Source organism: Rhynchophorus ferrugineus, unplaced genomic scaffold (genome assembly GCF_030347505.1).
Source record: "Rhynchophorus ferrugineus isolate W39M unplaced genomic scaffold, kcgeb_rfMv2 rfM4, whole genome shotgun sequence".
In the NCBI taxonomy this organism is placed as follows: Eukaryota; Metazoa; Arthropoda; class Insecta; order Coleoptera; family Curculionidae; genus Rhynchophorus; species Rhynchophorus ferrugineus.
This window is the reverse complement of record NW_027472583.1, coordinates 51,614,780-51,637,488: the sequence shown is the minus strand read 5'-3', so window position 1 is coordinate 51,637,488 and position 22,709 is coordinate 51,614,780. Positions and strand designations below refer to the sequence as shown.

The 22,709-nt window shown below is 31.4% G+C and overlaps 1 protein-coding gene across 3 annotated transcripts in view; it reads left to right on the top strand.

The window, feature by feature from the left end:
* LOC143196134 (uncharacterized) overlaps window positions 1–22,709 on the top strand; it is a 110,620-nt gene that overhangs the window by 64,912 nt on the left and 22,999 nt on the right. The window lies entirely within an intron of this gene.

Sequence of the window (22,709 nt, the reverse complement as noted above, 5' to 3'; positions counted from 1 at the left end):
GATGTTTATATACAGGCCGATGGCATTTTGATACCATAGAGTAACAGAGATAAAAGTTAATAGGTGTCTCTGGAGAAAAGTTACCCATCGTCCAATATCCAGATGGTACTATGATCGCCATTGAAAACGTTTTATTTATCAATCAAATAAGTTCTTCATCTTTTCCTATTATAATCTTAGTGTAACTTCTTTAATCCAAAAATATACCTGTGTTGATTTGTTGGGTGAGACAACAGGGTGAAAAATAGGTTACTTTTCTGAAAAAATCAGTATATTTATATATATAAGCGTGTTTGGAGTCTCCTTGATGCTGTCATTGGAGTAGCGATTTTTGTGGTTGATAGAAACAAAATTGGATTATCTATTTGTAAGATAATATGTCCGTAGCTGGAAGTGCGGATGAATTGGTTTAGTTTAACAAATTTTTTTAGTGCAACATATTTGGTAATTTGTAAAACAATAAATGAATAATGTGTTTCTACATTTTATATTGTTTTTGATTGAAAAATATATTGTTGAAGCTAAACAGGAGATTATACCAGAGATAAGTTGTGGAAAAAATAAAAGTTTACGGAACAGTTTTTGTGAAACAGCAACGTGTAGTTGCATGGTATGGTTAAAAAAATGTTATGGCCTAAAAATGTCAGAAAGTCGGGGACAACTTTCCGAAGTACAAAGTGGCTACCATTTTTATTGCCTATAACTTTGCCCAAAGAAAAGATAACTAAGTTTGGTTTTTGTTGAAAAACGCCATTCAATAACTCAATTGTTGAACGAGCTGTGTGCTGTGGCCTCATCTTGCTGAAACCACATGTCCTTTAGTCCTTGCTTTTCTATTTCAGGCACAAGAAAAATTCGAATAATGTCTTGGTACCGTTCAGCAGTAACAGTAACTGCAACAACTTGGTAATTTTCAAAAAAATATGGACCAATGAAGTTTCCAGCATGAATACCACAGCGTTGTTTTTAGTGGATGCAATGATGTTTCATGAATTAATTGAGGATTCTGTGTTCCCCAAAACCGACTGTTCTGTTCATTGACGTGGCCACTGAGAAGAAAATGGGCTTTTGAGAAGAAAATGGGAAAATTTTTGGACTAATTCAATTTTGTACGAGAACATTTTCAAATTAGTTTTCAAAATTCGCCTTAAACTGCGTGCAGAAATGTGTAACTGAGAACCACGTCTCCGAATTGATATTTCTGGAGACTCTGCAGCACTATCGCGCACCAGAGCCACATTTTCAGCTTTACGAGACGTCAGTTGTCTTCCAGAACAAGGCCTGTCTACTGCCGTACCGTACTGTCGTAAAATTCGCATGTAAACGATAAATTGTGGTTTTGTGAGCCACTGGACGATTAGGATATTTTTGATGCAATTTCTGCGGAGTCGCAATAATGGAACGATTTTTTTAATAAATATTGTCATTATTTCTACTCGTTCTTGTAGCGTATATTTATCCATAATATTTTTAATATTATGGATATAATATTTAATTAAATTTGGACGTCTATATAACATAATAGCTAAAGCGAGATTGAGTTGAACGTCACACAACCAAGATGGCGCGTAATCAAAATGATAGCGGGACTTTTGCCCCACCTGTTCCTTGGTTTCATATATATCTAGATTTATCATTTCTTTAAATGATGTTTGTAGTTTATTTGCAACTTTTTAATATTTTATATTTGTAGAAATATATGGTATAAGTTTGATACGATACATTACGTTTGAAAAATTATCTTAATAATTACAGTATTAAAATTAATAGCACCACATTAATCAGCCTAATTTGAATATCCGAAGAGCTTTCAGATAATAGTCGAATAAACTCGTTTGAATTAACTAAAACACTATAATTTTTTTCTAAGAATGTCAGTCGTTTATGAATCATGGAGAAAGATAATTAAATTTTGTTCATCCGTTCTTCTCGAGAATTATAAATATGTTTAACACAAAGAGATCGCTTATTTAATGTGTATGCATTATGTTTTGAATGTTTTTCGACGTAAATGTTAATTATATTATATATATATATTTATGAAACTTTAATAAAATCGATTTTTTTTCATGTTTTCAAATTTAAGACTTTAGATCGATATTTCTAACGTATTTTTTCTTGAAACTATTTTTTTCCAGACTCTTGACCGTATATCTCAATTTTTATTGAACTGATTTATATGAAATTTAATGTAAGCCTTCTTTATATATTCTTCTACCATATCAAGGTAAAAAAATGTTCGCCAAATTACGGCTGTTTGAAAAAACATTACCGAAATTAAAAAAAACTTGAAGCCTATTTTTCCTTTTAATTTTATTCTAGCTAAAATGAGATAGAATGATCTCTGAATCACTCTATAAAATTTCATTTGGATTGGTACTCGTGGGCCATGTTGCCAAATGTCTGGAAAATTCTTTAAAACATTAGTTGTAATTTTTGGAGATCTAGTTATTAAAAAAACTGTCTGTAAATCTAACCTGTCTAATTAATCTGCCAGACCAGATTCTGGCATGACTTTTGATGGCGTGGATTGACCGTATTGGCTCTGTTCATATGTACAATTGAATTCAGTTGTTTTTGTTTCTAAATGGGATCTTCATAAATAAATTTTCCATTGATTTCTAAATCTCTTAAACTAGCATTTAACTTTGAAAGTCCGTTACTCACATTAATTTTAAGTTTTCGGTTTTTAATTCCAATTAAGCTTTTACCATTCTTCGTTTTCTCCAAATAATTATCAGGTATTAGTAATCATGAACTAAATATGTTTCAGATTAGGTACCATACTTAATAAACACGAAAATAACATTTTGGAATTGTATCATTACTCATAACTTAATCGTATATTTCCAAGAAATGTAGATACATAAATTTACATATTTATATTACTCAACTGATAATTTTGAATAACCTGACTATTTTGGTGTCTAAAAATATTTCTTCTCATATTAATATTAATGTAATTAATTCATGCTCTAATTTCAATACTCATTTCGCAAAATATCTTGAGGATATAATATATATCGTTTATTATGATATTATGTTATTCAAAATGAGTTTAAAACAACTAGAGGCATTTACTGTTTCTTAGAATCGATAACTAATTGTTTATTTATTTTATTATTTTTACTTATTAGATGTATGCTTAATTTTTACGCGCTACTTTTGCTTGCGTAGTACTAAAACATTAATTTATAATTAGAATTTTACCAAGGCTTTCAAAAAAAAATGTTATATGTAGAAATGTGCGTTTCAAATATATTTTTCAGTATGTCAATACTGCACAATTAAACATTAATATGTACGTAATTCTTGATCCATATAGCCAACTGAAAATTAATTAACTGTATTAAACATAAATATGGTTCTTTTAAATTACTGATTTGGCCACTATTTAGCATTGCCGTATTAATATTGGTGTATAATTTAATTGCAGCTAAATTATTAAAATGTGATATAACAGGTCAATTGAAAAGTCCCTGGCCTACCATAGTAAAACACATTGTTTTGGCAAATTTTGTTTTTATTTAACATAATTCCCTTCGAGGGTGATACACTGATTATAGCGACCCTTAAACTTTTCGATACGATTTTTATAGTACGATTTGTCCTTTGCTTCAAAATAGGCCTCAGTTTCGGCGATCGCTTCTTCATTCGACGAAAATTTCTTCTTAGCGAGCATTCTTTTGAGATCTGAGAACAGGAAATAGTCGCTGGGGGCCAGATCTGGAGAATACGGTGGATGAGGAAGTAACTCGATCCCAATTCATGGATTTTTGCCATCGTTTTCACTGACTTGTGACACGATGCATTGTCTTGGTGAAGCAGCACTTTCCTTCTCTACAAATGCGGCCGTTTTTCGGCGATTTCGTCCTTCAAACGGCCCGATAACACTACGTAATAGTCACTGTTGATGGTCTTTCCTTTTTCAAGGTAGTCAATGAAAATTATTCCATCCGCATCCCAAAATACAGACGTCATAAACTTGCCATTGAGCCTTGGCAAGTTTATAAAAAATAATTAACTGTGGATATAAAATTGCCTGTAATCTAATTGAAAAAATAACATATCTCAGCAAATATAATCGAAATTGTCTATAGCTCGTTCCCTTTTTTATGTATTTTAAAAGCTACCAATTCAAATAAAATGTGTTAAAAAATCTATCTTATTGTTCGCTCATACTGAAAGCAAAGCAGCACAGCTGAAAGTCTGTTAATAATATTTTACCTACTTGTTCAACACAAAAATGTGAAAATTAGGGAATGGATAATTGAAACAAATTCAAAATTACTGCTGTGCTGTTATTATGGTAAAATCGAGGAGTTAAAAAGACAGCTTAGGTATCTATTAACAATATAATAAAACAAGCATGATAATCTCTTGTTTATAAAATCAAGATCACCTTGTTGAAAAAGTTATCTCGGTTAAGGAGCCTTAACGCAACATATTAATTATAAGTATCTTGACCAATATACATTTGTTTTAAGTAAATGAACCCCTTCAAAATAATTAAGTTTCAAATTGATGGCACTTTACAAACAACTTTTTAAAGGGTGACAAAAACTTTTCATGTAGTATAATTACATTTACCTTCAATGTAATTTTACCATTGCCTCATTTGGACATATTACGTACCAGGTAAATGCAATGCTAAGTCACACAAATCCTTAATCTTGTTAACTTGGGGTGTTTCTTCCAAGGAAAACTACGTCCGGTTTTTATTTCCGCACAAACACTGGATACACAACACTTTTGAGAATGAAGATACATTAAAATCGAATAATAGTGATTATATTTAAGGCACAAGAATGCTAATCGTATTTTATATTAGACACACAAAAATGTCGTCATAAACAAACTGAAACAAACAATGGCGTTATAGAATGAACCAATCAAATGGCTTCGTAGGCCAATTCAAATGAACCAATCAAAAAAGTGGTCTCAGAGCCGTCATTGAATGGACCACGCAAAACATTTCCTCGATTTTGCTTATTTAAGTTAAATCTCTATATTTACTCTATGATTAAAACAACGTGTGCTGGTTTATAACCTCAACGCTATTTTGAATAATTTTGCACACATTTGAGAACCGGACGGCTTTGGCACGCTACTTCGGTTACACGTTCGAATTTATCAGACAGCATTTTGTTTATTCTTGACTAGAATAAAATGAGAAGGAAAATATTGTCTGATTCTAAAATGAATTTACCAATTGCGGCAGGTAATACATTTAACATCTTGATGACGTATCTACAAAACTTCTTTGGATAGACTATATGTATATGTTGTGTATGCTATAGTTTTTGATGGTCTCTCGTATAGCGCTCTCACTTGTAAAAGATGACGCTGCGACTGACATCATCGCGATCATCATCCGCAATTCTAAACGACCGTTACGCAACTGTCTACTAATTTACCGGGGCTGACATTCGTCGTTCGCCATTAAAACCGTTCGTCGGTCGAGCAGCTTGTTTCGTCATTCTCTCTCGAGGAGAATAACGGCGAATAACGCGAGCTCGAGCCTCCGAATCGCGGAGACAGGAGAAGAAAAAATCGCCAGGCACATTCCGACGACGGTCCGCTTTCTCCGAAAAGCCTCAGGGACCCGATGGAGACCTTGGAATTCCTCTGAGTCTGATCCATTTAATTTCGCGAGCATGTGCTTCGATTGCATTCCATTTCGGAGGGTGTGTTTCCGAGAAATTATCGTTTTTGTATAAGGGATACTTTTATTTATTGGTAAATAATATATAAACATTCAACAAAACATTCTAATGGCTACTATATTTATAATACAAAAGGTATTACAATGGTGATTACAATAACAGTCGTTTATCAATTACCTCAACATGATACATTTTGATCAAAAGCAGCTCGAACAGAGATTCAGCGGTACTTTGTATTTAACTAGTTAATACATTTTGATCATACACAGCTCCAACAGAAGTTCGGAGGTACCATGTACTTAACTTCCCTATTCATTATATATTATTACAATAATGATACAGCAAAATTGAATAATTTAAATGAGGCAAAAATTATTTTCAAATTGAAATTTACCCACCTGATTGCTCGGCGTTTTCATTCCATCGTTGGCCAAGGTCTCAGCTGATCATGAGCAGCTACTCTGCTTCGTTGTCTCTTTCTTGAACACCCCTGGTTTTGAGCCTCCACCAGCTACCTGTTAGTCCTCGATTGTAACAACATCGCCCGCAGTAAACAAACAATGATCAGGGTCGCCCCAAAACAGTCGACATTTTCTTTTTACAGAGTTTAACAAGTCGATCAAGCGCAAAACAAAAATGTTCAGTCTCATTATATTTTTTCTTGAAATATCAACTCGAACAATGATTATAAATTGCAGAAATAGAAAATTCTTGCCTTGAATTTCAGTAAAACATTAAACTGGACAGTCAGTACAGGCTTAACATCAACAGTAGTATGAATATTTTAACATTTTTCCTTAAAAACTGAATTCGGAACATCACATCTTAATGAAACAGAAGTATCACATGTTGGTACATTTCCTAATTTTCATTCTACTTGATTCTTTCATTCTCGAAAATTAATAGCGTTGGTAACTATCGACTGAAAACAGTCGAAATAGTCGATAATCGCAAAATGGTCGAAACAGTCAAAAAAATAGCGACTGAAAACAGTAATTAGATAGGAAAGGACGGAGATAAATGCTTGGAGCAGTTAATTTTAAATATCTTTATATTCTCCCATTGTAGTATAAGCGAGACAGAGATGTACAATGCAACTTAAATAAAACCTAAAAACTAAAGATTTTCAATTACCATAACTACTAAAAAAATTTAAACATATACCTAATCATTGAAAAATCTAATCCATGATGAACTTAAAAATAATTGTACAATAACTACCAGACCCTTTTTAAATAAAAGTTTTATTTATTTTTGAACGGAAATATTTTTAAATTACTGTGAATATTATCATGTTCAACTTTTCTCCCGTGAGGCGATTTCTTCGATCGTTATTTGCTCAGGTTTTGAAAAAACTCGTTCCCAGGGGACAGATGTTGCGGGTATAGAGGAATATTTTATGTGTAACTGATATAATTCAGGTAGTTTCATTTTATGGGTTTGCCAAAAATCCAATGGGTTTTCTAAACGCCCAATAAATGGAATTTCCTAATACTGCTAAATCTGTAAAGTTGCTGCAGTACTTGGAGTAATTAATTCTTTCATTCTAGCCATTTTTTATCAAAATATCTCCAGATATCAATACATTCTTGGTCAGTACTTTTGTCTTGAACTTCGAGTTGTGGAACTATATTTGTATTTTTGAAGTTAGAATGGAAGATACCTCTTTTGTGATAACTTTTTGTATCGCCTCCGCATTATTTGCAATACCAAATCCTGCTTTTTTAAATCTAGGATCTAAAAATGTGGATTTCCCGCATAACGCATTCATTTCTAAAATTGCCAGTCTTTTATTGATGACATCTAATAGACAATTTTGTCATTTTTCCCCCATTCACTTGTTAAAATCCTGGAATTGATGGAATGTTGCAGTCCTCTTATTAACCATATAATTAAAGACATCGTTGGGATATCTTTCATCAGATAACTCGGTGGTCATTATTTCAATGGGCTTTAAAAGTTGAACACATTCTGTTAACATAGTCCATTCGTTAACAAATAAAAACTGTGGTGCTCTTCTTAATAGTCAACAGAATAAATTGCTGAATATTAAAGTAGAGTTTTCCTATCAGAAAATGTATTTATTACAATTATTTAATATACTTTAATCACCTCTTTATGGTTAATATTTTTAAAAGAAATTTAACAACTGCTACTGTAAAAAATTTTTCATATCTTTTGGATCTATGCAATTTTTGAAACCTTTGGAACCTAATTTTAGTTTTCAAGATTTTAGGAAAAACGTTTCGACAAACAAGAGGCTTGGACAAAAATCGTGAAAGTTTATCAAAAAAGTATTACCTACTATACCAGTCCAAAGTATTACCTATTATGCCAGTCAAAAGTATCTTACTATTTATCATTTACAATTTAATTTTTTTGCCCTCGAAAACTAGCGTTCCAAAATGCTGCTATATTAATTTACAATATATAGTTATTCAAAAGTAAACTACAAAACAAACATAAAAATCAGTCGAATGAACTAGTAGAACCGAAAATAGTAACTAAAAGTAAACGACTGAAACAGTCGATAGTAAATAGTAATAAAATCAGTCGGACCGAAAATAGCGACTGAGAACAGTTACTAGTAAAAACAGTTGAATACAAAATTGCAACTGAAATAGTCGATAGTAAAAAGTAGTCAGTTACTGAACAGCCGATAGTCGATTTCAGTCGATTGTTCCCAACATTAAAAATTAATAACCAACATCACCTCAGCTCGGCACAAATAACAAGCAGTATCTGTCATTCTCCACGCCCCAACGTTTTGTGATTTTCCAGTAGGCATTGTAGGTACTAAGATATTCCGCATGTCAGCTTGTACAACAAATAGACAGTATCGGCATCGGTTGTTATTTTTCTTAGCCTAAAGGCCTTGTGATCCTAACCAACATCTCCATGACCTCAAGCCATTCAACACTTTCGACCTTGATGGTAATCTAATTTTCAGTTTTGTTCACTAAATTATCATAAGTCCACATGAACTATAGCATCTTTCGTCATGATGTTCCAGTTGGTCATCGTCACGAAGCATTACTTTAAATAGAACTGAAGCCGGCTTGGAGGCGCAGCGGTAAAGGCGATGGGGCGATGGGATCCTACTGTTGCGATAGCCGCGGGTTCGAATCTTGCTGGAGCATGGCCGTGAATTTATGTTTATGATAGTTTAAAATTTATGAATGTTCTAGGCAAGAGTGTAAAATCCGATAAGGAAAATAATCACAGTCACGCTAGTAACCAGGCTGGGTAAGACCGGATGTCTTCTGGGATGATTTCTAAAGTTGGTCACTCGCCAGTCGGTAGGCTTAATGCTGAGGACCGTGGTTCGGAGACCACGTTAAACTTTATGCCCAGTCCAGATTAACCCATAGTTGGTAAAAGGAGACTTTAAAATATATTAAAAAAAATCGAACTGAATTGTTCTTCAGACTTCTGTATTAATTTTCATTTGTATTTGTAGCTTTAATACCCATAATCTGAATATACATCTAATTTCACTTTCTGTTCTCATCGTATCGTTGCTCCTGTTTCATTGATCTCTAATAAATTATTATAATTCGATTTATGAAATTCGGTTTATTTGATTCTACGTATTATTAAATCACTTTATATAAAATTTCTTTCTATTAAATCGTCTACCCTATCACAATACTTGTACAGCATATTCACTATTTTCTTAATATATCGTCGATTTTGTCCATTAGATTGTGGAACACAAACATCATTCATTAACTCTGCATTCACTGCTTTTCAAATTCACTGTAGTCACCATATTGCAGGAAGTTTTTGCTGTAAAGGCACTTCCATAGTCGTAAAGCATTTTAATTAACACTATCAGTATCTTCTTCCTTGAACAGCGTCTTCTTTCACAAGCCATTGCCGGTATGGTTCAACAACAGTACATGATTACGAAACTACCATGGGCGTTTTTTGAGTATAATCCCACTTCTGATGTAAACTTTTAAACAACATATATAATGTTTAATACTATATAATATTTACTACTAATATTTATTGTAAACATGTAATTCTATGTTAACCATATAAGCTAAATTATATTTAGATATTTGCGATTTTGTTGACTTTTCACCCACTAAAATGAACAATGTATTACTGTTCTCTTTCTAATTATATCTTGTTGAGAATTCTCGATGATCCTTGTTAAGTGTTGTGCATAATTTGGGGATTAACTAGAACATCTAAGACACTGCTTATTAATGTTAATATTGTTGAATTGATACTATAAAATCATTTATCGAAAATACTCATTTATTCTGCAGCGTGGAGTTCCTTTACCGAGATGCCTGGATGCTCTGAAATAAATAAAAATAATTATTAAGGAACTATATTTGTCAGTTTAACAGGATATCAATTACACTTCATTTAACATAATGACATAAAAATTAAAAAAAAAATCTTACTACATTTCAAACAATTCATCATCAACATTTTTACTGAAGACTGGACTGAAGAGATATAAATTTACAGGGAGTAAAGTTGCTAGAACATGTCATGACCACAAGGTGTAACATATATAATTACAGGATTGATGGAAGAACGAGATGTTTAGACGAAATTCGTTAATCAGATCAATCCAGAGTACCTTTTTTCTTGATGTGTTCCAGCCATTTTAGTTTGAAACCAACCAAAAGAAACCGTTAAAAGTATTAATCATTGATATTAATATTGACGCTGTAGTAGAAACTGTCCCAGTTTCTTATTCGAAGCTAATTAATGTAGTTATTATATTTTATCTAGACATCTAGTCTGCTGTTAATGTTATTGTAATTACGTAGAGTTGTCAGCTGTATTTTTGTTATTAATCAAACACTGATACAAAACGTGCGAAGCAGAAATTTTTCTGAAGATTAACACGGTTATCAAATATCGAAACTTTCTCTAAATATAAACAAAGCATGATCCTTCTAGGCTTGTATTTTGGTTAATTTACTTTTTTGTTACATGACAATATAAAGACGAGAATGATGATATTATATGATGAATAATTATCTATTTCGTAATTGTGGCTAAGTATGTTCCCTCAGGCTTATCGAGTGAGAATATCACATCAGAAAGACTAACGATGGTATGTTCTGATATGGTAATACGAGGGTAGGCCTAGAACTATCCAACCCAAATGTACTTATATCCGATGTCTTCAAAGTATTCATCAATTACAAACTCTAACCTCTATATTGTTGGTATACTTTTTACTATTCAGTCATTTGCTCAAGTTTGGAAACATAGAATAATCTGTCGAGTTTAACAAAAGTGTTTGGTTTAAAACATCACTTTCTATTGCTTCTTTTGTTTCATTATTATAACATTATTATAACTGTAGCTTTATCTCAGGTATTCTTTTAATTGTTCCTTGTGAGTTGTGAGATGATTGACCAATATTCGTTGATCGCAAGAACTTGGCATTAATGGTGTAAAACTATGCCAAATATTCGATTTTGCTATATTATTTTGGTCCTACTTGGAGAAAACCCTGCACCCAGCCTTACATATATTCAAAGTTTCAGAAAATATAATAAAATCATTTGGCACTCTGGCTTTTACCAGTGCTTTCGTATTTATTGAACTTAAACCTTCAAAATTAACACATAACCAATTATTTTTCGTATATACAAATTTACTGATTCACTATTTGGTCTCAAATAAACATTTATGAGCGTAGTATCTTTAAACTTTATAAACTTCAGCTTTAGGAGCTTGATATTTTGAAAAAAATTAAAGTAAAAAAGTTCGAAAATGAAGAAGTATAGTTTTGAGTATTTTTTAAAAATTGAATAGTATTTTCATATCCAGTTTTATATTTTACCTTAAAACAAAATATTTGATTGTGCTTATTCAATCAAACACCAGATTAAACTTATATCTCCCTAGTTGAGCCTCATACCTGATAAATCCAAAACATAAAGCATGATATCATTGGTCTTTCCAAAGTAGGAAAATCCTGACAGATATTTATTTCACGTTGTATTGAATTTTTAAATTTCGTTATCATTCATTTATAAGGATGTATGCAGATGTACTTGAAGTTGACAATAAAAACTAACTTGAGTGATAATGAGTTATTAAAATGTCTTGTTTAGTAAACTCAAACAAAGAAACTCTTGTCTCTCTTTTTGCAATAATTTAAAGGCTATAATAAAATTGTCAATAACATAGACAAAAGGTAAAATATTATTGGTCAGGTATTATAACTGGAAAATACAATAAAAGAAAAATTAAGGAATATTGCTAAGTTTGAGTCTCTATATAACAATCATATTGAATATATCTAAATAATGTTTAAGGATTATTTATTAAAGAAATATCGATATCTAGATATTAGAATTGTAGGGTAAGAAGTATCGATGCTAATTGATATCGAACATTTGGATTAGATACTTCCTATCTGTGAATTTTTATAAGTTTTTTGTCCTTACATGCAATCTGATCGTTTTCCACTTTAAAAAGGTATTTAATGAGAAAAATGGGTACAATATCTATTAATTAAAATATATTTTCATCATGTTTTACAAACTTTTCCCATTTTCCTGGCAGCATGGCAATACCATGTTGACAGAACGATGTTATTTTGACAGCGATTCAATCATCGATCGATTTTTTGACTTCTTCAGCATTCCGATACAGTGTGCCAACCAAGCTAAGCCAAAAGTATATTCACTTGTCATCACCGATCATAAAGTTCCTCCTTTTGGAACGTCCCATCTGCAAAAGTCTGGAAACAATTAATTCGATAAGTCTAATAATTCATTGTATTCAAACTTTTTGGGTTTTTGAGGCTAAAAAATTACTACTTTTAAATTGTTGTAACCAAAACCGACCATCGGATTTTGTCGGCAGATTTCCTGGAAATTAATTGTTTTAAATAAAAAATTTTTAAAAATGTTGACTAATTAGATTTCTTTATAGACTGTGTTTATTTTACTGTGATCAAAACATAGAATATCAATGTATTTTCCAGTTATGGATATACATAGACTTCGAAATATTCTATTAAAATATATTTTCATCATATTTTAAAAAATGTTCCCATTTTCCTGCCAACATGGCAAGGCCATGTTGACAGAAAGATGTTATTTTGACAGCGATCCAATCAACGATCGATTTTTTTGACTTGACTTCTTTCGATACCGTGTGCCAACCAAGCTGAGCCAAAAGTATCACTTATCATCACCGGTCATAAAGTTCCTCCTTTTGGACCGTCCCATCTGTCCCAAAAGTCTGGAAACAATTAATTCGATAAATCTAATAATTCACTGTATTCAAACTTTTTGGGTTTTTGAGGCTAAAAATCACTACTTTTAAATTGTTGTAATCAAAATTGACCATTGGATGTTGGCGGCAGACTTCCTTAAATTAAGAATTAATTGTTTTAAATTAAAAATTTTTAAAAAAACGTTGATTAGGTAGATTTCTTTATAGACTGTGTTTATTTTATTGTGATCAAAACACAGAATAGCAATGTTTTTTCCAGTTATGGATATACATAGACTTCAAAATATTCTATTAAAATATATTTTCATCATATTTTAAAAATTTTTCTCATTTTCCTGCCAACATGGCGATACCATGTTGACAGAACGATGGTATTTTGACAGCGATCCAATCAACGATCAATTTTTTTGACTTGACTTCTTTCGATACCGTGTACCAACCAAGCTGGGCCAAAAGTATCACTTATCATCACCGGTCATAAAGTTCCTCCTTTTGGACCGTCCCATCTGTCCCAAAAGTCTGGAAACAATTAATTCGATAAATCTAATAATTCATTGTATTCAAACTTTTTGAGTTTTTGAGGCTAAAAAATTACTACTTTTAAATTGTTGTAATCAAAACCGACCATTGGATGTTGGCGGCAGACTTCCTTAAATTAAGAATTAATTGTTTTAAATTAAAAATTTTTAAAAAAATGTTGATTAGGTAGATTTCTTTATAGACTGTGTTTATTTTATTGTGATCAAAATACAGAATAGCAATGTTTTTTTTCAGTTATGGATATACATAGACTTCAAAATATTCTATTAAAATATATTTTCATCATATTTTAAAAATTTTTCCCATTTTCCTGCCAACATGGCAAGACCATGTTGACAGAAAGATGTTATTTTGACAGCGATCCAATCAACGATCGATTTTTTTGACTTGACTTCTTTCGGTACCGTGTGCCAACCAAGCTAAGCCAAAAGTATATTCACTTGTCATCACCGATCATAAAATTCCTCCTTTTGGAACGTCCCATCTGCAAAAGTCTGGAAACAATTAATTCGATAAGTCTAATAATTCATTGTATTCAAACTTTTTGGGTTTTTGAGGCTAAAAAATTACTACTTTTAAATTGTTGTAACCAAAACCGACCATCGGATTTTGTCGGCAGATTTCCTGGAAATTAATTGTTTTAAATAAAAATTTTTTAAAAATGTTGACTAATTAGATTTCTTTATAGACTGTGTTTATTTTACTGTGATCAAAACATAGAATATCAATGTATTTTTCAGTTATCCATATATATATATAGACTTTAAAATATTCTTCTTTTCGGTTTTGTTGATCTCAATCAGTTAACTCAAAATTAGATTCTTGAAGTGACTTTTTAGTCTAAGAACTGGATGATAGTAGTTGAATGTTTAGTGCAAATGTCTCGAAGAGCAAAAGATGCTAATAATTTCGGCATATATTTCACGCAAAGGATGTATGATATTAAAATAATATTCACTGTTACCAGTTTGATATGATATAAATGTCTAAATTGTTAAAACAAATTATATTTTTATTATTTTCTAGGTCAATATAATTTCTTTCTTGCGTAAAAGGCTAATGCACAAATGGTTGAATGTGATAATAATAACTTATTAAGTTCTGTTATTAAAAATGTTATTAAAACATTTGTTATTAAAAATTATTAAAAATTATTAAAAATTATGTTTTTTTCAATTTTGTTAGAATTATTTACTTAAAGTTTTCAGTGATATCAAGTCCTAAAGAGACAACGGTATTAATGGAAATGTCATGAGTTTTTTCTTGGTTGATATTCTTGATCTCATTTCAATCAACCAGCAATACTGGTTCGAAAAGAAAGTTCAGAATTAGATCATTTCTTGTAACATCGCGTAGTGCTATTTAGTCGATCAAAGACATATGCAGAACTTGTTACGAACAATAGAACAATATCTTACATTGCTACCAGAATGTGGTAACTCTTCATTTGCAATTCGGATTTCAAGACCGGACACATTAATGGTTATCATGCAGGTGATATGATAATAACGTGTAATATTCATGAAGATAATGGCAAACAGGTTGCTAGGACTTTAAATAATGCACATATCAAAGAAGAAGCAGGATGTAGAAGTCGATTAAACACGGTGAATTTTGATAAAATCGTTGTTTGGCAAATTGTTCAAGGACATGACAAACGATAAAATCTCTTGATAATGATGGTGCTGATACTGATTGGTATAAACAAAAGTGCTGATTTTCATTTGTATTAGAACGATGAATTAATTTTAAAGGTTTACAGGAAGCTTTTTTATTTCTTTTCTTTTCTTTAACTTGAATATGAACTATATCTAGACCATTTTATATTGAAAGTCTATTTGTAGAAATGCAATGTAAAGTCTTCAGTTTAAAAGTATCTAAGTAAGATTTAAAAGAAAATAAAAGAATTATAAAACAGCAGAGGATAGTCTGAGTGCAGAACATATGTACACATAACCTAGATATATTAATCGAAAAAAAATTATCTATGCACTTTATTTTAAAATTAAATATGCGATGAAGAATATTACTTATTTCTATTTTACGGTTCCTGCGTCATATAACTTAAGAATATTCAGTTCTTTGTCGATACAATCACACATTTAAAATTCAGGAAGAATACAAAATTGAACGATCGTTATTTCTTATGTGGAGTATTGAGTAAAAATGTTTAATGCTTTATCAGAAAGTGCCTGCATTGTAATAGTTTTAAGACCCACACTTTTATTAAACTATATGGCGTTCTAATATGTGTTTTTGTTATTTTTAAACTTTATTCAGAAATATTTTATGCAAAAGTAAATTAAACGAATTATTATTCGATTATTAGAACTCGAATGTAAGAAAGATGAAAAATATGATACAATACAAAATCGTTAATATTTGAAGGACAAGTTTAGATTGCTTAATTGATAGCATCTTCTTTCATTTAAAGGTGCTTCTTTAGTTAGACGGAAGACACTTATTCGGGTACCAAAAGCAGTGATGAAGTTTCAACAGTTAACAGTACAAATAGTCCAGTTATCACGGCTTATTGATATTCGTACAATACAGATAAATACTTGATTTTCTGAAGTTTATTGATTTCTTAGAATTGGGTAGTGTAATTAAAGGATTTTATAAAATAGAATCAATGGAAAATTTAAAAAAGTTAAGAGTAACACTAACTAGTTGGTTGGTTCTAACACTGGTTTGCTTCAAATATCTGATTCCTTGGAGGCCGTTCCTAATTGCACATCGTGCAGCTTCTCGCTGGTTACATAGCGCTAAGTATTGGTAATTAATAGAAGAACTTAGTTTTGGCAGCTTTGGGAGTACATCCCGATTAACCAGTACAGTTTAGTCTGATTTCCCCTACAGTTCGTCTAACATGATGTCTCCAATTTAACCTATTATATAATTCTACTTGAGAAGTTGGACATACTTCAAATACAAATAGAATATGAATTTTAGGTTTTATCTTTGTTGCAATAGATTAAGAAAGAAAAATGTATTTTATTGTCCAGAAAATTGCCATATTGTGGCATTTAAAATCGTAAAAAATATATATTCAAGTATAAGATAATTGTAAATCAATCTGACTAATCGATTAATAAAACCAAGCGGATCGAAATGAATATATGTAAATACGATTACGGTATGAATGACACACCCACAAATAAAGAGTTAATCGCATACGGTCTGTTGGTATCTAATCGAAAAAGAAAGTGGCGAGCAATTGTCTTCGGCTGATGTTATTTAATCTCGACACCAATGTTGTAATGTAATGGTGTCAACGAAACTAAAACAAATATTTAAATCTCATAGTAGTGAAATTGTTAATTGCCTTGTAATATCTAGTGCCAATGTCTGTACACATTATTATACAATTGTTTCGCGTTAGTATCGTACTAACAATCTAAACAGCTGTATTATATCAATTATAACATGTGTACTAGATGGCTGGTGTTTTGCAACGGTATTTTGCTTCACTTACATATTAATTTAACGAGAATGTGAATTAATATGTAACGGTGGATTAATTTTGACGATTTTTTAAACAAATTCAAGGCGAAATATTTTATTAATTATTTTCAATAAATTTTTTATTGACAAATATTAAATTGGAAGAATTAATCGGATTTTTGATGAACATATTCATTATTTTTCTATCAAGAAGTAAGCTTTTACCACGATAAGCCATGGGCCATTGATGGGAATAAGAAATATGCAGAGAGAGCAACATATAATTAATTCGTGTTCATGTGCAGTTGGACTTTTCAAATACATTTTAACAAGGTTTGAGAGGTGTGGGTGTGAATTGTTATGCTGAAATACTTATCCTGTCTTTTGCAATAGGATTAATGTATCGACTTTTTGTAGGAAGATTTATGTTATTGTTTCAAACCATCTTTATTTTTGCCATTTTTGAAAGGATAAAAACCTGACGAATATAAGTTTCCATGTATCACACGAAAGTTTTTTTGTAGTTTTCTTCTAGTATAAGTTGACTGTTTTGTCAATACCTAGCTCATACTTATCAGCTGTAATCTTCTTGCCCTTATTTGAGTTGAAGTTCCAATTCACTCTGACCCATTCTCGTTAACTATTGGTTTGCCGTCTGTATTAGAATAAAGTAATGTTGTAGTATACTAATAGTAAGTATATTACTAGTAATATGCTTATATCAGATAATATAAACACTTAAATCTATTTCGACTGGAGTTCTACATGGTAGTGCCTTCGGACCACTCTTATATCTGCTCCATACTGCTGATATTTCAACAAGAAAAGAAACAGTACCTGGTACCTAAGCTTATAGAATTAGCACAAGTAGCTGTCAACAAGATCTACAAATGAACTAGAGACTGGAAAATACAGCTTAATAGCTCCAAATCTGGCCATATTAATTTTGCGTTCCGGAAAACTGACAAAAACCTAATTATGTAACATTACGGATGTCCGATTTCTCAAGTAGCACCAGCTAAATATTTTGGAATACATCTCGACGGTAGGTTAAATTGGAAAGTTAAGCAACTGTACTGGTTAGTCGAAAGATACTCTCAACTTGACCTAAAATCAAAGAGATTGGTTTATCAGTCCCTCATAAAGCCAATTTGGGCATATGGAGCACAAATATGGGGTTGCACTAAAATATCAAACCAACTGGTAATTCAATCCCCCCAAAACAAAGTTCTAAGATTAATTACCATGCTTAACGCTACGTAACCAACGAAGAGCTGCACGATGACCTCGGAATCAAATGGATACACGAACTGATCAAAGATTTCGCCTTAAAACATGAAATAAGGTTTCTAAATCACAGCAATGTGGAAGAAATAACATACAGCTTCTGGACAACGCACATGAAATCAGAAGATTGAAGCGAACAAAACTACAACAACTTGTTGAGTGTGTAAATTTATTTTTAACTCTAGCTTAAATAGATTAGTTATATTTTAATTTGGGAAATACATACTGATGTATTAATCTCGTATTCGCCTTGCTTGTAATTAATGAAAGTACAACTGAACAGTAGTAATAAATTAATCTGTAAATGAAGATTGTACTAAGCATATCTAATATAAGATGTAATTCATAAAAAAAAGATAATAAATTATAGAATGTTTAGATCATTGGATTTATTGGAAACATTTAAGACAAATAAATAGTGTTTGATCTTCTTTACGTACATCGCTTTCCAATTGGTCTAGGCTATACAGGCATTGAAGCAGTTGAATCTGTATCTAGATTTATTCTACAATGCCATATGTTGATTTCAAAATTTCTACAAGACTTTTTTCATTTTGTGTTATTTCACATATCGGTGAACGTCAGATACTCTAAGATACATATATAGGTATGAGATATATAGAAACCGTCACTTCTGCTATAAAATATGACCAATTCTCAAAGTTTTTATCAGATTTGTGTGTTCTATATTTCCTTATTTGCTTATTTATTATTTGTTTTATTTTTGGAATGTGTATTGCAATAGCATTGCAATTAATTGATCTAGCTAGTCTTTGTTATACATTTGGTTTTGGTGTATGCTTAAGGATAATTCTAATTGTTTCTCTTTGAGAATATATTAGAAATTAAGTCATTTCTTCAAGATACGACAATCAGTGTATAATTAAAAAACAAATTCAGAAGCGCAGATTACAGTGCTTTGGACATGTCTGCCGAACGAAATGTGTTTTTGTATCAGTCAGTGGTGAAGAACTGTATTTAGATTCAATAGAGATATTCAGTACAGAACATCGTTATTTTATGATTTATTTGATCCTGATGAAGACAAAATAAAATATACAAATTTATAGGAATAATGTGATTATATTTGATAAATTGTATTAAATTATATCACAAATGGAAATATATAAGCTGGAATAATACGATGTATATTTCTATATCTTAGATTAAGACGATGTACATTGCATACCAACAATAAACTCAAACTCAACGCATAGAAATTTTAAAAGCACTAGACAATATAGCATCATGAAAGAAAGCTTAACATTAAGGAGAATGTAATGACGAATAACCCAAAATAATTTCGGTACTGATTGTATGCAAATGAACACCTACAGAGAATCACCAATACAAGATGTCCAGACGAGATGAAAACAATTCTATTACGATGCCAACATTAAAAGCAATGATCATCAATTTTTTTTTCAACATCTCAGCTCCACCTTGTCTCATTTTAAGAATATTCATAAAATATTTCTTTTAATCGTAGGATTATGTAATAAATTTTTGACAAATTCGGTTATTATATATTTATATCTTAATAAAAAAAGCAACAAATCATTTTATACACTTTGATAATATATAAAATGGTTGGCGGAATGATCAAGGCGATAGGACGGCCCTCCTACTGTTATAACAGTCGCAGGTTTAAATTCCGCTGGGTAATGGTTGTAAATTTATGATTGTTTATAATTGTGATAGTGCATAAACCAAGAGTGCAAAATTCGAGGAAAATCATCCAATCATTAGTGCGAAGGACCGTGATTTGGAGCCCGTATTAAGATCCAGTCTAGATAAACTTTAGTTGATAAAAAAGAGACTCTAAAATATATAAAGAAGCCTTTAACATAATATACTTCTAGTATGTAGTAAGTAAGTAAAAATGTATTTGAAAAAATAACTATTTATATTTAATTTCCATTAATTTTATGTAAAAATTATCTTCAATCACATATTGTTGTTGATGATATATTGTTGTTAAAGGCGCAGTCGAATTTTATGACTGTTATTTGACTATTGTTAATATTTACTGTTATAGTAAGAAAACTAACAATTTTCTGTATTGTTATCTGTAGTAGCACCTAGTTTTTATAATCTTTTATGAGGCACTTAATTTCTATTCCCTAAAAGCGACGTGCGACTCATTAATTACCATTAGAATGTTGTAGTGAAAATGATTGTGGAAGATTAAACCAAGTAATTCACTTACAAATTCAATTGAAAACATCTTTTGAATGTTAAGGATCATTAAGTTAAATAAATAAGATTGTAACTGGTAATTAATTTTCGGCTATGTCCATACAACTGATAATCCAAAAGGGTTGTCTATTGAATATGGCGACTGGGATTTCCAATTTTAGGTTTTATTGAATATTGCAATAGGTAACCAAACTATTTTATAATGCAAAATAATTTTGTTTAGGGACTATGCTTGTATAATGAAGATTTTTTCAATATTTGAATCAAGAGAATCAATTGTAATCTATTAATATTTGAATATAACAGGTCAATTGAAAAGTCCCCGGCCTACCATAGTAAAACACATTTTTTTGGCAAAATTAGTTGTTTTTTATTCAACATAATTCCCTTCAAGGGTGATAAGCTGATTATAGCGACTCTCCAACTTTTCGATACTATTTTTGTAGTACGATTTGTCCTTTGCTTCGAAATAGGCCTCAGTTTCGGCAATCATCTCTTCATTCGACGAAAATTTCTTTCCAGCGAGCATTCTTTTGAGATCTGAGAATAGGAAATAGTCGCTGGGGACCAGATCTGGAGAATACGGTTGATGAAAAAGCAATTCGAAGTTCAGTTCATGCATTTTTGTCTTGGTGAAGCAGCACTTTTTTTTCTTCAAAAGCGGCCGTTTTTCGGCGATTTCGTCCTTCAAACGGTCCAATAACGCTATAAAATAATAGCTGTTGATGGTCCTTCCTTTTTCAAGGTAGTCAATGAAAATTATTCCATGCGCATCCCAAAATACAGATGCCATAACCTTACCACCGGACTGTTGCGTGTTCCCATGCTTTGGAGCAGGTTCATCGTGTGCAGTCCACTCGGATGACTGTCGATTGGAGTGAAATGACGGAGCCATGTTTCATCCATTCTCACATATCGACGCAAAAACTCGGGTTTATTAGGCTTGATCATCTTCAAACACTGCTCCGAATCATCAACTCGTCGTTGTTTTTGGCCAAAAGTGAGCTCGCGCGGCACCCACTTTGCACAGAGCTTTCTTATACCCAAATATTCGTGAATGATATGATGTACACGTTCAGTTGATATCTTTAGAGTGTGCTATTTCATTTAATTTTAATTTACGGTCATTCAAAATAATTTTGTGGATTTTTTAAATGTTTTCGTCGGTAACGACCTCTTTTGGGCGTTCACTGCGTTCACCGTCTTCGGTACTAATTTCACCACGTCTAAACTTAGCATACCAATCCTAGATGATTGATTTTTCTAGGGCAGTGTCTGGAAAATAGGCATCAAGCCAAGTATTTGCTTTAATTGTATTTTTTCCCTTCAAAAAGCAATATTCTATCAACCCGTAAAATTCCTTTTTATCCATTTTTTTCACAATAATAAAAGTTGCTTCACTCAAAATGCTATAATTCACAAACTAATGATCCGACAGCTGTCAAATTTATACACGCATTTTTTGGGGGTTAGGGCTAACTAAAAACATATGGATTTAATTCTAGTAGCGTCATCTATGTGTCAGGCCGGGGAACTTTTCAATTGGCCTGTTATTACTGGTTACTAATCTATACTAATTACGTTTCAGTTTGAGCTTTCAGTTTTTTATTGTCTTGCTTTTTTGATTTCATTGATATACTGGCTTTCGAAACGTTAAAATCAACATATTCACTACGTAAAATCATACTTTTTATTTATATTATTCGTCGTAACTATTTAATAGTACCGGAAGGCTAACATCTTTCTTTGAATTAAAGAGAAAAAGTGAAACTGCATATATATATACATACGAAGTGGTCGAAAATAAAAATAAAACCTAATAATAGGTCTATAGTACGACTGTAAGTATCTCAGATTTATTAAGATTTAGAAACAAATGCGTAAGAAATTTATAATATCTTGAGGAGATATGTGAAGTAGGATTGGCAATTTACAGTGCCAAAACAGACTTGAAGTAGGTGCTTTATTTGCGTTGGTTCCCTGTTACGTGACAATATTGGTGTCGAGATTAGATAATATCGACCAAAGATAATTGGTCAACACTTTCTTTTCTGTTAGAATAGTACCATACCGTATATGATTGCCCATTAAATATGGGTGTGATAAAGATTTAAACGGTTTTTTTACAGATATAATAATCAAAATAAAGCACCCAGCTTACTGAATATGTTTATTTTTTTATTTAATTATACGTTACATATGAAAATGGGGTGATATACAATGGAGTATTTTATGAACATGTTTTTAGAAAATTAGGTGATATTTGTTACTCACGTAATCCTTTAAAATAAAACACTGCACATTTGTGCAAATGTATTTTTAAAAATTTAAAACAAAAATAGC